The 16,355-nt window shown below is 42.5% G+C and overlaps 1 long non-coding RNA gene across 1 annotated transcript in view; it reads left to right on the top strand.

Annotated features, from left to right (window-relative positions):
* The first annotated feature begins 1,258 nt into the window (after positions 1-1,258).
* Positions 1,259-16,355, top strand: part of LOC142006944 (uncharacterized) — a 42,717-nt gene continuing 27,620 nt past the window's right edge. The window contains exons 1-2 of the long non-coding RNA XR_012643857.1: positions 1,259-1,285; positions 1,370-1,484. This is a non-coding gene — a long non-coding RNA (uncharacterized LOC142006944). The remainder of the gene's footprint in view (positions 1,286-1,369; positions 1,485-16,355) is intronic.

The raw sequence follows: 16,355 nt of genomic DNA, 5'->3' as shown, positions 1-16,355 counted from the left end.
CATCAGTGACTGACATTTATGCCAAAGCGCGCGGTGTGATATTTATTCCCAAATGCATAAAGCCCTCTAGTGAAATCTGAGAAGGAATTATATGACAACAGCTTCAGTGGCACAGGCAAGACTTGGTAGTTAATGTCCCAGAACTTTTATCCAGTAAAAGATGGTCTTTAAAATATATATTTTTTCAGTTATGGGGAGTGAAAAAGCTGATTAAATTACACAGAGTAAGAGGTCTCTCTCAGGAGTGAGATTACATATTTTTCTCCAAGATGAATGCCTTTAGAGCTGACACTTGTGCAGAGTTACATGGCTAGGGAATCCAACATCAGGACATAAATTAATAGACAAACGCTCCAGATCCTGCATCAGCTCTGCTAACACAGGGCCTCTGCTTCCATGAGGGGTTGAAGTGATCTCAGTGGCGAGGTCAGGACTACACTGAAGGGTTAGATTAGCATAGTTGCAGAGTATGAACATTTCACATCCTCGACTACTGTATCCCCATGGCTTTGCTGACTTAACTCTGAAATGTGGACCTGGCTGGTATAGACACAGTGGAGGGAACAATGTTTCCGTAGACCTACCTACCATCAGTCAGTGCGGTGGAGTTCCTATAGTGAAGGGAAAAGCTTCCTCTGCCACAGTGGAAGTATTTGTATTATGTACAGTACCATAGCTATGCCACCATACCATGTATAATGTAGAACATGGAGACTTGGCACAGGTGCCCATCCCCATCAGCAGAGCCCAGTGCAGGACTGAAGTCTAAAAACACATACTTGTCGGTAGACTCTGGCAAGGGTAAAAGAGCTGAAGAGTTTTAGCCAAGGTCAGCTACCCCATTTGCAGAATCATATGGAAGCAGAGAAAAAGTGGTATCCACAGCTACATAGCCTCAGAACTGTAGCCGTATGTGAGCCCACTTTACGACGGCCAATGCTTTTTTAGCATCAAGAGAAATAACCCAGATTTTCCTGGCAGAATGAATCCTCATGAGAGATTGCATGAAGGCGATGACAAGAAAAGAGAGATAGAATACTACTGTGGCCTGAAGCCAGTCTGGTCCTCCAAGACCACAGAGAGAGAGAAAAAAACCTACTTTTATTATCCCATTTGCAAAGATTGTGATTACAAAAGGCCTCAGACAGCCATGACAGAGAAGGGGGAGGAAGGTGTCTGTTTTCCATTACATAAAATCACTCATTTACCAGGAAGCTGAGTTTCTCATTTTCTTAGGTTTAACTTGTGTGCCACATGTTTTCCTGCTCTATCACTGGCGGAGCTGGTACATTTGGCTTCAGAAGTCTTGAGTATGATCACACATTACATAACAGTAAGTCATATATCTTGATTTCTTTGGTTATTGTAGATGCCTGCAACAGCATCATCTTCATCTTCTTCTAAGTGCCCTGAAGACTCAGCTGGATCTCAACAGATTCCCATAGTCAAATCTTCATTGGCCTGGATACAGCTACTTCAAAAAGGTATTAATTAATTCAATTAATTAATTCAAGCAATGAGCATGCCGTCAAAAGCTATTTTGTGTCTTCTACTCCCCCAGGAACTCCTATACCACAGAGGTTATTCTACCTTCCCCAGTGCATCAGCTTTTAAGTTTTTTTGTTTTGTTTTGTTTTATTTTGTTTGCTACAGGAAGGCTGCTTTTTTTTTCCATTTCCTGGATCTGGTGAGCCTAGGTAGTTGTATCTCCATGTACCCTCAATCTAGTGTTCTCAAATTGTTTCAGTTTACAGATGCCAAAGAGTTAAAATGAACTCCTGACAGCAAAAATGATTACTGTGATTTTAGGAGGGAGTGCAGCGGTCACCCTTTCTGCAATGGAATCTATGCGGTCAGATGGACTTATCCAAGATTTCAGAAATCTTGGCTACCATGATGCAAGTCATCCCCCACTCGTCCATGCTTGGAGAGACCTGTCCACTCATCTCCAAATTTCCACAGGGAAAAAGTACTCCATCAGCCCTTTCCCTCCCTGATCCCACTAGAGTGTTCTTGAATTTGGGCTCCCTGAGGAGAGAACTCCCTGAAATCTGAATGAGAGTCCAGAATGGTGGTGTGGGGCAGCATCCTCAGCTCTGCAACAGGAATTTCAGATGGTGGCCTTGACAGGAACTAATTCAACTGAGAACTTAATTGGCTCCCTTTGGTTTCCCTCAGCATCTGCTGCTGATTTCCTCTGAGGGGTGGGAGGCAGATCTGGTTCTTCTTCCTGATTTAGAAATCCAAATATCATCTTAATAATAGGCCCCCAAATACAAACATCATCTGAAAACAGGGAAATTGGCCTATTCTTGTTGTTAGGCAGTATAGGCAATTTTGCAATACATACCACTACCTGCACAGATCAGGAGGATTCAATCTTCAAGCATGTTGGTTCAACACATTTCATTGACACTAACATCCATGGAGAAATCAAAAACAAACAATAACCTCATGGCCACACGGCTCCAAAAACCACAGCAGGCACACACACTTGCAGTTACACAAGCCCTCCTTGCACACAACTCACATTGAGCGTCCTTGGTTCTGAACCACATCAGCTTATCATTAATCATTGTCAACATAAAATTATAAAGCATTAATCAACTACTGTTTCCTAAGGTCTCCAGCCTGTATTCTTGCTTAACATCTGTGCAGTCATTCAAGTTACAAGTTAAAGCCATTGATTTTGAAGCAGAGATCAGGTTAAATTTAAAAAGATAATCAGGTATGATAATGACAAGAAATTGCAAGTGTCAGCTCCATAAACTTAAAAATCTGCTCTAGTGAATATTATTTTCATCACCTAAGCAAGAATAATAACCCAGAACTATTATTTTTAATAAATTTAGGCTCTAACTACTCTGGTGGACAGCAGTGCTTGAAAATCAGTAAGGGACAATATAAGCATCACCTCCTTCTAAAATAGTTGCATGGGCTCCTTGCTGACTAAAAGTCCCCTGAGCAGGTTTCAGAGTCCCAGTACAATGCCCTAAACATCAGTGTTATAAGAGCTGAGATTCTACTTCTTTGTCCACAGAGTGGACTAGTGTGTTGATTTAGGACCCTATATCAGAGGGGCTGCTGCAGAATTAAGCACCTGAAAGTAATCAAGAGGCTTAATTAAGTCTGAGAAACAAAAGCAAGTATAGAACCTAGAAAGTATTCATTAATTTCTCTTTGCACAGTGTTTCTTTATGTTTGTCTGATATATTGGTGATGCTGCCACATCTTTACCATTTATTTACCACTTATAATAATTCAGGATACTCTACTTTGTGCACGGTAGAGCACGATATGATATGATAAGTATAATGCTATTCAGTGGCAAATATTCTTAACTGAACATATGTAATCAACATCATTTTAGAGAGTGAGCACACCTACCTGAAGCTGTTAGAAGACAATTTATAAGAGATTTGGGAGGTTCTGTGGTTTATGTGACACAGAAGTAGAATTAAGACCTCTTGAAGGAAAATAAACCTAACTAATTCCTCCTTTCCCATCCTCATCCAATCCTCTTCAAGGATTTCCAAAATTAGGCCATTTAAATAGGTCAGTCTTTTCTTCTTTAGTTTTTTGATAAATATTGCACCTTTATATGGCTGAGCCTCATTTTAGAATGTCCAGGTTTTCTGGTCTATTACATACCTAGATCAGACACGCTTATAAACCAAAACATACACAGAAGGTATTGGTGTAAATACAATACTAATGGGGTCTAAAACTACAAAGTCATTTGTTCCTCATCTAGCTGGCTAAGCAATCTAGAAGACTGAAACTATGCAACTTGACAAGCTTATGTTTGACCGGCAATGATTCCCACCATTTTTCAAACACACTATGATAGTGGTGATCATTTCATATGGTTCAGGGAGTAAATTGCCAGAGGGTTCCAAATGTTCACCCACCCTGCAATTATCTAAGTGAATTGCTGGAATTATGTTGATTTCCAGAGGTAGAAAAAGTACCCAAAAAGTTACTTTAGTAAAGTACAACTGCTTGGGGGGAAGGAACTTAAGTACAAGTCACCAATATCTTTCTGGAATACTCCTTGCATAAATGTACACATACAAATGTGTGTGTGTGCACACACATCACATCTTTATTGTACTCAAGTCTGTGGAAGTGAAAGCAGCTGCACTTTTACCCAAATAACTTTTGGGGCACTTTTTCCACCTCTGTTGATTTTCTTTTAACTATCGTGCACTATACCGGCCAGTCTCAAAGGCAGAATGTTGGAATAGGTTGTCTGATCACTTGATCAGGTGTGGCAGATCCTATGTCCCTTGTATTAGACACATATGTACTAGTGCTGTTTCTGCCTTGCAGAGATTAATCTAAACTATCCCAGGGGTGAGTGAGGATCAGGATTTTGCCTCTTTGCCCCTGAAGAACTGGTGCTCCAAACCTTGAAGCTTTAAGGAGAGCCACAGGAGCCCAGAGATGTCCACACATGCACAAGTAGAGCTCCAGGAAAAGGATCTGTCCCTTCGAGACTCAATTACTGTCTCTGTCCTCCTGTAGGAGACATTTGCATTTACTGTAGTAGATTTTCAGCAGAACACACATGGTGTTATTTATGCAGCTCCCATTAAAAATAGAGTGTCTGTACCCTAGCACACACACACCTCCCCCATATTGAAAATGTAACCCCATTAATCTGCAACTTTACATTTATTGTACTTAAGTTCATAATTTTCTTTGTGCCTCAAAGAATGTATTTTCATTCTGTGTCCTGGAGCATTCCAGTTCCTTCAGTAGCAAACAATAAATGAATCTTAGGAGGCTCTGGTGTAGTTAAGAGGCTCTGGCGAACCTATCAAAAGAGCCAATTTATTTTTGAACTTGGCACTGTTTGTAGCGTGCCTTGTAAATGTCAATTTGTGTACATGTGAGCATCTGACACTGCTCAGTGGCACATACTGAAGACCAAGAATTTGGCTGATTCTGGCTGATTTGCAAGCCCAGAAATATTTTCTTTTATCAATATCCATTTTTGTGCTTATTTGCATGCTGACAAAATTCTAAGGAGGCAATAATTTCATGGGTCAGCCTGTAACAATTCTCTGTAGATCAAGAACATGATGATCTGCCATAAACTACATGCTAACACAGTTAGCACAATTTCATAAGAAATGGCCCTTATATAGGCATACTTTGATTTCCATTGTTTGTCTATCCTAATCCTGTAGGAATCAGAATCATTTTAATCTGTGTTGGTTTAGTGTTTTGTATGCACTTACAAGAAGTACCCAGAAGACCTACGGCAAATGCAATGAGGGCTAAATAAATAACACGTATTAGCAGTACAGGTTGAAACTCTTTGGTCCAACACCCTTGGGACCTGACCAGAGTCCAGTGAGAGAATTTACCAAACCACAGGAAGTCAATAATGTCCAGCAGCATTACCAACACCTCCACTGCTTACTGGGCTTTTAGAAGACATTGAGGGGTAAATGACAGCTGAATAGCAGCACAGATCACTGAGACACAGCACTGGTGGATGTAAACAAACTTTATGAGACCATGGAAAACCTGGCCACACCCGTGGTAACTGGTGGTTCAGCTAACTAAAATCACGCCAGACTACAGATGCTGCTGGACAAAAGAGAGCCAGACTAGAGAGGTTCAACCTGTACTAATGTATAACCCATAATGTGCCCAATTCTGTTCCCATCAAGAGCAAATGCACTTGTGACTTCAGTGGTATTTAGATCAAGTCAAAAATCTCTGGTCAGGCTCAATGTTTTATAGTCATAACTTGACAACACTGGGGTCCCAATATTGACTTTTTAGCACTTCTTAACATACACAGAAAACAGCGACATTCTAATGGGATTTCTTACTAGGAACTACTGCCCTTGTACTACCCCCAAGAGACATAAGAAGCTACCCTATCTGTCATGTAAAATGCAACTGTGTGTATTCAAAAGGACAGTTTGAAAAAACATTTGCATCTTATGTTATTTCAGAGTTGTTTGCATTTACAGGACAGCTTAGAACTCAAAGAACTTGGTCCGTAATTCAGTTTTACATCTCTGGACATTCCTTTTTTCCCTCTCCCCACCATCATATTTCATCGATTTTTTTTTGGCTGGATCTCAAGGTTTGAATGGCTTGATGCTGCTTTATAGCCTTCTGTCTCTCACTCTTCACACATTTTAAGAATCCCACCTTTTTTTCTCTCCATTCAGTGTTCATTCCTTCCTTCCCATCTTTGTTTTCTCTCCCTCTGTTTCTAGTCTCTTCTCCCTCTCTCTTCGCTCTCAGGCATCTGCCCCATCAGCTGGCTCCTGAATGTCCCCCCTGCCCTTTACCAGCCAAACTTTTTGTCTCTTTTTTCTTTTTTTTATTTTTCGTAAGGTCTGTCCTCTGCTGTTAGCACTGCACTCAGCTCTCTCTCTTTCAGGATTTCTCTCTCTCCCCCAGTTTTCTGCTCAAGCATCTGTTCTCTTTCCTTCCTGTCTCTGCTTCAAAGAGCTCCATCAACTACTGACCTTGTGTCTTTTACCACATCATCTCTCTCTCATACACTCTGCATGTCTCTGCACTGCCTGCCAGCCCACCACAGTAAGCTGAATCTTAATTGTATGATTGATCTGACACTTGAGTGTGGAATAGAACTCTTTTTCCCTCACAGCAATCTATCACAGGAATTTAAAAGAAAACAAAACCAAGGGAAAAAAGATGTGAGTGTTTCATTAGGTTTCAGTCTCTAAGTTAGAAGTGACAAGACTAAGTCAAACTCTCTGTATTCAGAACACTGACTGCAAAATTCAGAGGAATGTTAACAGGGCTGATGGTCAGTTTTAGCCATAAATTACCCTTCCTTGTGCTCTGACTAGTCCTATAAACACACGCTACAAAAAGTCTCGTGCATTTCCGAACACTGCTCCATAGAGTGCTCTTAACGTCATTCTGCCTAACTCTGCAAATGACAAGGTATCTATGACAGGTGCTGCCGCTGCATTTCACACCCCACACAAACTACTTACTATGTAATTGGAGTCCAGATGGACCAGGAGTGAAATATTCCACCTGTACTTCTGCACCTCCAGACACAGTCTATCCCAAGTTATTTCATGTGCTATAGAAAAGTTTTCTTCTTCCTCACCTCAGAATTACTGTCTATACTAAAAAGGAGACAATGTGTTTCCTAGGCTACGTCTACATGTGCATGCTACATCGAAATAGCTTGCATCTACACGTCCTCCAGGGCTGGCAACGTCGACATTGAATATCGACGTTGGACAGCACCACATCGAAATAGGCGCTGCGAGGGAACGTCTACACTCCAAAGTAGCACACATCGAAATAAGGGTGCTAGGAACAGCTGCAGACAGGGTCACAGGGCGGACTCAACAGCAAGCCACTCCCTTAAAGGGCCCCTCCCAGACACACTTGCACTAAACAGCACAAGATCCACAGAGCCAACAACTAGTTGCAGACCCTGTGCATGCAGCATGGATCCCCAGCTGCAGCAGCAGCAGCCAGAAGCCCTGGGCTAAGGGCTGCTGCACACGGTGACCATAGAGCCCCGCAGGGGCTGGAGAGAGAGCATCTCTCAACCCCTCAGCTGATGGCCGCCATGGAGGACCCCGCTATTTCGATGTTGTGGGACGCGGATCGTCTACACGTTCCCTACTTCAACGTTGAACGTCGAAGTAGGGCGCTATTCCTATCCCCTCATGGGGTTAGTGACTTCGACGTCTCGCCGCCTAACGTCGAAGTTAACTTCAAAATAGCGCCCGACACGTGTAGCCATGACGGGCGCTATTTCGAAGTTGGCGCCGCTACTTCGAAGTAGCGTGCACGTGTAGACGCGGCTCTAGTGAGAGAGAGAGAACCATGTTAGTCTGTATTCTATCAAAAAAAAAGCAGTCATGTAGCACTTTAAAGACTAACACAATAATTTATTAGATGATGAGTTTTCATGGGACAGACCCTTTTCTTCAGATCTACAGCCCTACCAGAACAGACTCACTATATAAAGCACAGAGGGCCAAAAAGCCAGTGTGTTTAGGAATGGTGTCGTTTAAAATGATAAACCTCCATCTCTCTTGGAATTGTTTTGGGTAGGCGAAAACCAAAAATCAAAACAAAAACACACACTCTACTGAACAAAGGAGCTTCAAATAATCAGTGTTCTAACATAGCTGTCATCCTACCTTAAAAATAGCTAATGATAAAAATGACCATAAGGAACACTTGCAGAACTAATTGCTATGCATTAATAATTCCTTTAGTAATTTATGCAGTCTTATTCATTGTATTCATGATGTCTCCCTGCTGTAAACTCAGCAGAATGATGTTCATTGGCTTAGATGGAAAATCTGAAGAGGTTACCAGCTCCAATTACTGTAAAACTACAAAGTCCATTGAATCCAATCTATGTAATATGTCCCCATCTTCCCACTTCACATCATCCTTATGAAACAGGAAAGTGCTAATACCCCATTGTGCGGATGGATGAGTGATGCCCAGGGACATAAAGAGACTTGTCCAAAGCCAAGCTATGGCAGAATAGGGCATTAAATCCAGGTCCTCTAAATCCTAGATTAGGCTTTAAATGGAAAGACCGTCCTACCTTCCTCTAGCCATTGATATCTAATTTATACAAATATTGGGGTTTGCAGGTGCAAAAGCTAATGCCTGCACATTGTAATTATTCAGGAGTGCACCCAAACAGCATATGAGCATGCATCTTTATTCATATGCAAGTGGTGACTGCAGGATATAAATGTGGCCCCAAATCGGTAATTACTGTTTGAAATAATACTATATACAAATTGAACCTTTTTTACTCATCAGATCCACAACTGCTTATATTCAGACATATCCACTTATTTTTAAAATGTGTTTTATTCTTTCTCATTAGGACAGAGCCACTTCTCTTCTAAAAGAATGACCTACATTCAGTTCTGGCTCCCACCAATAGATTTAGTAATAGTATTACCAATCCTGGGCCATGGTCTTTGCTCAGTTACGCCTGTACCACGTCATTGAGAACAATGACTATTATGGAATAATTGAGGGCAATCTGACGACTAAGTGCACAAGCTGCTGCCCTCCCTTCCCCAGTTTTGGCCGGGACAGTCCTGTATTTTAGGTGCCAGGAAGGCAACCTGACTTATTTTACCAATGAGGCTAATGAAGTTACAGTGGCATAGGTGTAGAGTTACAGCAGTGACTCAGGTCCAAAATTTGGGAGATTCTCGTGATGCTGTTTTAACATTTGTTGCAAAATAACCCCAAACAAACAAAACAATATCCATTAACCACAAATATTGTTTTACATTACAAAGCCACCTCCAAGGTATTTTGTAAACTTTTATATTCCTAGTGTTGTAGGACAAGCAGTGATCTGTATGTCTAAAAAGCCTGTTACACTTCCACCCTCCCGCCTCTCACTGAATGCCTGTGAGATGGCTTTCCCCTCCCATCTTCTCTGGGAATGTGTATTGAGGTGAATGGGCTGTCTGAGCAGCTGGAAGATCAGAAGAGCTTCCAGGTAGACAGAAGTGCCTGTAACCCTGACCGGGCATCAATCACATGCCCTATGCATGGATGCTGCCTGAGGTGGGATTTGACAAATCAGACATGACCGAGTCACCTCTATCTACAGACCAGGAGAAGTAGGTCCTTAAAAGGGGAAGGAGCCAGATGCTTGGGGAGCATGCTCACAAGGCTGCACCTTCCTGGAAGGCGCTTCACCTGGACTGCCTGGACAGTGGTCTGCTGCATTGCATTCCATCCTGCCTCAGGAAGACTTACCTGTGCTGTGCCTGTCCTGAGAGAATCCTGACAACTCCAGCGCCTGGGAGTGTTAGTATGAATGTGCAATGTGAATGTGACCCCCTTCCCCTGCTTTCTTGAGCCTAACAAGTATAATAAATTCGCTGCTTTCTGCCAAACTCTGGTGGGTCATTAATCCTGCTTATGCTTGGTAGCTGGTCCAATTTCATGTAACATCTATCCTTTGAATAAGCATATTTTTGTTTTCAGTATAATTTGTTTTGTTTGAGGATTTTTTTTGTTTTGTTTGAAGAGAGAGATTTCCAGAGCAAATACTTCAATAAGTATTTGTGATACTTATGATGGAGGCCTTCATACAACCATTTTGGAAGGACTTTATGGACTTGGAAATCGTCCAGTCAGCAAGTAGAATCAACACCATGTGATTTTTGCTCTTTCCTGCACGTAGGGCACCCTGCCCTATGGCTAGGGTTCTATGGGATGGGTACTCACAGTTTCGTATTTTCAAAAAGACATCACAGCATGGTGACATAGTATGGCTGGTGGTGGGATTCCCTCCAGTAACTTGCTAAGGAATTTCTACCTTGCCTACCTCTTCACTTCCTGCCAGAGCCGTTAACCTAAGTGACTCTTAAAATAATTTTGGCCACATTTAATCAAAAAAGTCTAGGAGGAAGGAACGCAATCACTGGAGGCAACAAGAAGAAATGCAGTGTTTTATTGTACTTTAATCAAAACCCACTTTGTCAGAGGATAAATTTCAACAGACTTCAGCAATAACATGCATGTCCCGTCTTGCCTTGCGCAACCAGAAGCACAAGGTTGTTTTTTTTTTAAATTACTTAATAAAAACATTTTTGTTTGAGCTAAGGAACATTTGCAAAATGAACTGCCAAATCACGCTATCTCCCAAGGGAAAATATTTTAATTGGCTTTTAAAATATTCCTGATGCAAATTTGTTATCTTTTCTATCCACATATCTAAGCTTCTCAGACACAGATTCCATCTGGTACATTTGCATTTATTTTTCTTAGCATAGTAAGAACATGGGTTCACAAAACAAGGGACAAAGGCATTATGCCACTTTCAGGCCAAAGTCTCCTGAACTCAGAAACACTTTATTCTGCAGTTAAAACAAGATGTTTCAAGCACTTGGTAAAGAGGATGCAAATGCAGATGATGAGATTAACAAGAAGTGGGACAAACTAACAACAATTTATAAACAGAGCAGTGATGCATGTCTAGGTTATGGACAAAAAAGAGAAGGAGGGAATGGATTACATCCAGCACATGGAATGCCATAGAAACCAGATGAACATTTCAGATACAAAATCCCAGGAGCTAAATGACAAATGCCATGTGCAGTATAACAAGGCAGACACAGGAGGTCAAATGCTTTTTGAGAGCAGATATATGGTATTATATTGATGATCTAGAAACACAAGCACAAGATGCAGTTGCTTGTGCCTACAGAAGGACATGGCTTATTGGTGGTAAATGGCAGACACCAATAGAACACTCTCATCGGGGTCAAAGAAGGCTACTTACTGAGAATTATTGAATGGAGAGCCACCTAAAGAGGAAACAAACATGCAGGAGGCACAAGGAGATGTTGATATCAGCACAGACACCTCAGAAAAGGAAGAGATCATTCAAGCCATCAAATCCTTTAAAAATGAAAACCGTCCTGGTGAGGATAAATTAAATGAAGCATTCTTCAAGGTAAATCCTGAGTTAGAAGCATCTATCCTGGCCCCAATAATTATGTCAGGCTGGAGAAAGAGCAAAAGTGCCAGATGAATGGACCAATGGCACTATAGTGAAGACACTCAAGAGAGGAACTTTCAGTGATTGTAATAACTGGCTTTTATCACATTTTTATCTGTGCCAAGCAAGGCATTGTGCAAGACCATCCTCCAGTATTTATCACAAATAGTTGATAGTGTTCCCAAAAAGAGCAAGCCAGTTTTCAGAATGGATGTGGATGCACAGACCAGACAGACCTTCACCCTACAAAACCTGATAGAGCAAATGCTTACAATGGCAATGGCAACTACATAAACTTAGTTAACTTGAGAAGTTTCAGATAGCAGTCACAGGACCAGCATATGGTGCATTCTGCGGGCATACAGAATCTCATATAATCAGCAAAATTAAAAGCTTCTATTCTATTCCAACTTCACAGGCAGTGTTAATCACACTGAGCTCAGTTTTGAAGTCAAAATAAGAGTACAACAGGAGTGTGTTATATCTGCTATCCTCTTCAGCATTGCCATGGACTGAGTAATGCAGCACACAACAAAGGACATGTCAAGAGGCATCAAATAGATGCCCTTCTCATCCTTTGAAGACCTGGACTTTGCAGATGATCTAGCTCTCCTACTAGCCAGTATCATATATATTAAAAAAAATAAAAAAAAACTCAATTCATTCAGCCAGCAAATTGGATTGAAAAATCAATCACCTTATCATTGGTCATCAATAATGACCGATATCATTACTTTTAATATTGCCTTACCATAACCGCTAAGGATCATATTCTCACTAATCTAGACACTTTCACATTTTTGGCAACCACCATCAAGTAGAACAGTGGAACAAGCCAAGACATCTGGAGCAGAATGAATAAAGACAGAAACACCTTTAGGGGCTTAAATAGAGTCTTGAAATGATCAAAATACAACACCAAAATCAAACTCAAGTTTTATCAGAGCTGCCTACTTTCAACACTACTTTTTAGTGCAGAATGCTGGGGAATGAGAAAGTGTAACATGGCCAAAATGTCTTCATTCCATACAACCTGCCTTAGAAAAATCCTCCATATCTTTTTGGCCCAGAACAATATCAAACCAAGATTAATTCACACAGTGCAGCCAGGGGGCAACGGAGATGGATGTGCCACATGCTTCAGATGGAAATTGATTCCATCACCAGGATAGCAGTAAGATGGATACCTGAAGGCAAGCAAAAATGAGGTTGCCCCAAAACAACAAAGCAAAATGCTGTGGAAACAGAGCTGAAAAACCTGGAGCACAGCTGAGGAGCCATTGAAAGACTTACCAGAAATGGGGAAGGGACGGGAGGACATGGGCGGAAGCTTCATCAGTGTTGTCATGGGAATGGGATGATGATGATGACAAATACCTTGACTATTGTGGCAGTCATATAAAATGCTCTACTGGCAGCATACAAATCTTGTCAGCAAATTGTTTTTACGCTGTGCTTTGCTGGTGTGTGATAAAGATAAATAACCAACAGATTATACTCATGATTTTACTTAATATACTTAGTAAACTATTTATTATGTCTGTCTCTAAATGCTGATCTCCTCCCTTGACTCCACTCTTTATTTTGCACAATTTAGTGATTAATGGTTAAAAGGACAAAAATCTTAGCCAATTTGAACAGTTCTAGTGTCTTGGTATTGCTGGGCATGATTCCCAATTCAAGTAGACGCCAGTTAAAATAATGAAGACTGTTACTGCTCTCTCCTAGCCATACCAAATCAGGTTTTTAGCTTGTACAAACTATGCAGGGTTAGTACTTAGATGGGAGCTTAATATTAAAAGACAAATCCCTTTTGTGACCCGCTGCTTGTTTTTGATGAATCAACTGGTCTGAGTCAATGTCTCAGCTTGCCATTAGGGCATGCTACGTTGTTGGATGAAATGCTAAATCAAGTTCCTGACCAGTTTAGGTCACTAAGGAGTTGTGTGGCCTTTTTTTCAATAGAAGGTCTGTCGAGGCCCTAGAAGGTCCCTCCCTGTCACTCTCTGAGTGAGGCCATGCTACCTTGCTGTCATGTAAAGATGAGCTGAAAGGGCACCATCAGCTACCTCTAGTACTCTGCTGCCTGGGGACTCAGTCAGAACAAGGCAGCAAATAATTTGTAGGCTCTGGTCTGCTATCAGGGCAAAGTGGCTAAGTCAGCTACAAACCCAGGCCCTGTGAGGAAGGGGCAGCAAATTGATGGGTAGGCCTACAATCAGGGCAGAGCGGCTTAGAAGTCTAAGCCCAAAATAAGAGTGACCACCAAAAGAGTCTTGGGATTCAGGCAGGAGTGAGCACCAAGCACAGCCTACAGGGCTGAGGCAGGAATGCCGAAGGAGACGGAGTACTGTCACTCCAAAGGTGCAGTAGCAGGGGGAATTGGGCCCACGCAATTCTACTGATCCTAGTCCAGGGTTCTAATGACGGCAGAGTGCTCCACCACTGGATCAGTGGGGATTCACTGCCGCACACACACTTTGTATCAGGCCTGAGCCCAAACAAACCACAGTAGAGTCTTAATATTCATGAACCTAAGGTTAGCAAATTCAATTATTCATGAGCAGCTGGAGCGGCTGCTTTCCCTCGGGCTCCAGGCAGGAGCTCCAGCACCTGCCACTTCCCCCGAGGCTCCGGGCAGGAGTGTTGGCAGACAGGGGCTGCCACATTTGGGAAATTCAGCATTCACGAGGGTTCCCAACACGGAACCCTCACAAATGTTGTGACCCTACTGTATTTCCTGGTTTCCCTGGGCTGCTTCCTTCTCTCCCCTTCAGGTATATCTGAGTTCATCATCTGGAGACGCTCTGGCCAGACTGCAGCCAGCCGCCCAGGGAACACCAGCCACTTCTCAGGCAGCAACCCTGGCAACTCAGCAGTGTCTTTGTCATCCAGCAGTCCTGGGAGCTCTGGCCAGTCCTCAGGCAGCAGCCCCAGCAAACTCCTCTGCAGGTTCCAGCAGCAAGAAGGACGCATCCATCCCCTGTGGTGGCTCCACTCCATCTGGCTGTATCAGGGCTCTCCTTTTGTGCTTCCCTTTCCTGCCCTGCCTTTCCACGTCTCTTGAGGAAGAGACATGGCTGTCCTGGTTCAGCCCACACAGGGGTGTTGTGCTCCCTCCCTGTCAGCCCCCTGGGAGGATATACCTCCTCGCTACACAGCATTTTAACTGCATGCGGTTTGCTTTTTCACTGCTAGTTCTAGAGCTGAAACCCACAGCAGTGGGGATGAGGGTTGTGAGACCAATCTGAGCCACTGGCAGAGCTTTTGGACGTGGTGCTTTGTTGATAAGAGTCCAATGAAATGGGCACTACCGGAAATTGGTCTAACAGGCTGGAACACCGATCTCAGCCTACATGACGTATTAGGCGGATGCCTATGAGACACTGATCACTATACTTATCTACACCCTTCTAGTTTCCATCCTGCACACATGACTAGATCCATTGTTTGTAGTCAAGCTCTTAGGTACAATCGCATTTGCTCTGATCCAACTGACAGAGACCAAAAACTACAAGAACTTTACCAAATATTCATTAACCTGAATTACCCACCAGGAGAAGTAAAAAAAAACAAATCGACAGGGCCAGACGCATCCCCAGAGACCAGCTACTCCAAGATCGGCCCAAAAAAGCCAAGAACAGAACACCACTGGTCATCACCTACAGCCCCCAGCTCAGACCACTGCAACCAATTATTAAAGACCTACAACCTATCCTTAATCAGGATGCCACACTCCAGAAGGCCCTGGGTGACAGGCCTGTTCTCTCCTACAGACAACCTCCCAACCTCATGAGGATCCTTACTAACAGCCACAGTCTATACCCCAGGAATACGAGTCCTGGAACCTTTCCCTGCAACAAAGCCCGCTGCCGGCTTTGTCCACATATCTTCTCTGGAAATACCATCACTGGACCTAACCAGGTTACTCATAGAATCATGGGCACTTTCTCATGCTCCTCTACTAACATCATATATGCCATCATGTGCCAACAATGCCCAGATGCTTTGTATATTGGACAGACTTCTAACTCCCTTAGACAAAGGGTCAACGGGCACAAAACAGACATCAGAACACTCCAGATCCACAAACCAGTTAGTCAACGTTTTAATGGAATGGGGCATTCTGTCAATGACCTCAAGGTATGTGTGTTACTGAAAAGGAATTATTGCACCATTTTGGAAAGAGAAACAGCCGAGCTGGCTTTTATATTCAAATTTGGCACATTAACACATGGTTTAAATCGTGACGGGAACTTTCTGAGTCACTATAGGGGCTTGTCTGCATACTTGGCTCAGTCTAATTCTTGACCTTTCCCCCCACCCCTCCACTCTCTGATTTGCTCACCTTGATTATCTTTTTCTGATTTGTCCTCCTTGCTTACTGTTTTTGGTTCTCTGTGTCTTAAATATTGAGTCTGTTCTGGTCTGGCTATGGTCTGAAGAAATGGGTCTGTCCCACGAAAGCTCACCTAATAAACCATTTTACTAGTCTTTAAAGTGCTACTTGACTGCTTTTTGTTTTGACAGTGTATAGACTAGCACGGCTTCCTCTCTGTTAGTGTTTCCTGGGGACAGTCAAATGTGTTTCTGTCAGTCACATCAAAATTGTCTTGAGTCTTGCTTTCTATGGGGTTAAAAGACACTCCAAAATGTCACTTAGCCTTGCTGGCAGTAGGCAAAAACTGAGCCTCTCAAAAATGGTCATTACACCTACCTGCATTTGCAGTCAGTGGATTTCAGTTATGCCTCTGTGTCCTAGCTCCAGCCATTTTCGCTTTACCCCTTTCAGTTTGTCTGCACTTCAGAGTTGTTGCAGATTAACTTG

This window comes from Carettochelys insculpta, chromosome 1, assembly GCF_033958435.1.
Source record: "Carettochelys insculpta isolate YL-2023 chromosome 1, ASM3395843v1, whole genome shotgun sequence".
Classification (NCBI taxonomy): Eukaryota; Metazoa; Chordata; order Testudines; family Carettochelyidae; genus Carettochelys; species Carettochelys insculpta.
The sequence above is the reverse complement of the archived record's forward strand: the minus strand, read 5'-3'. Positions and strand labels throughout refer to the sequence as shown.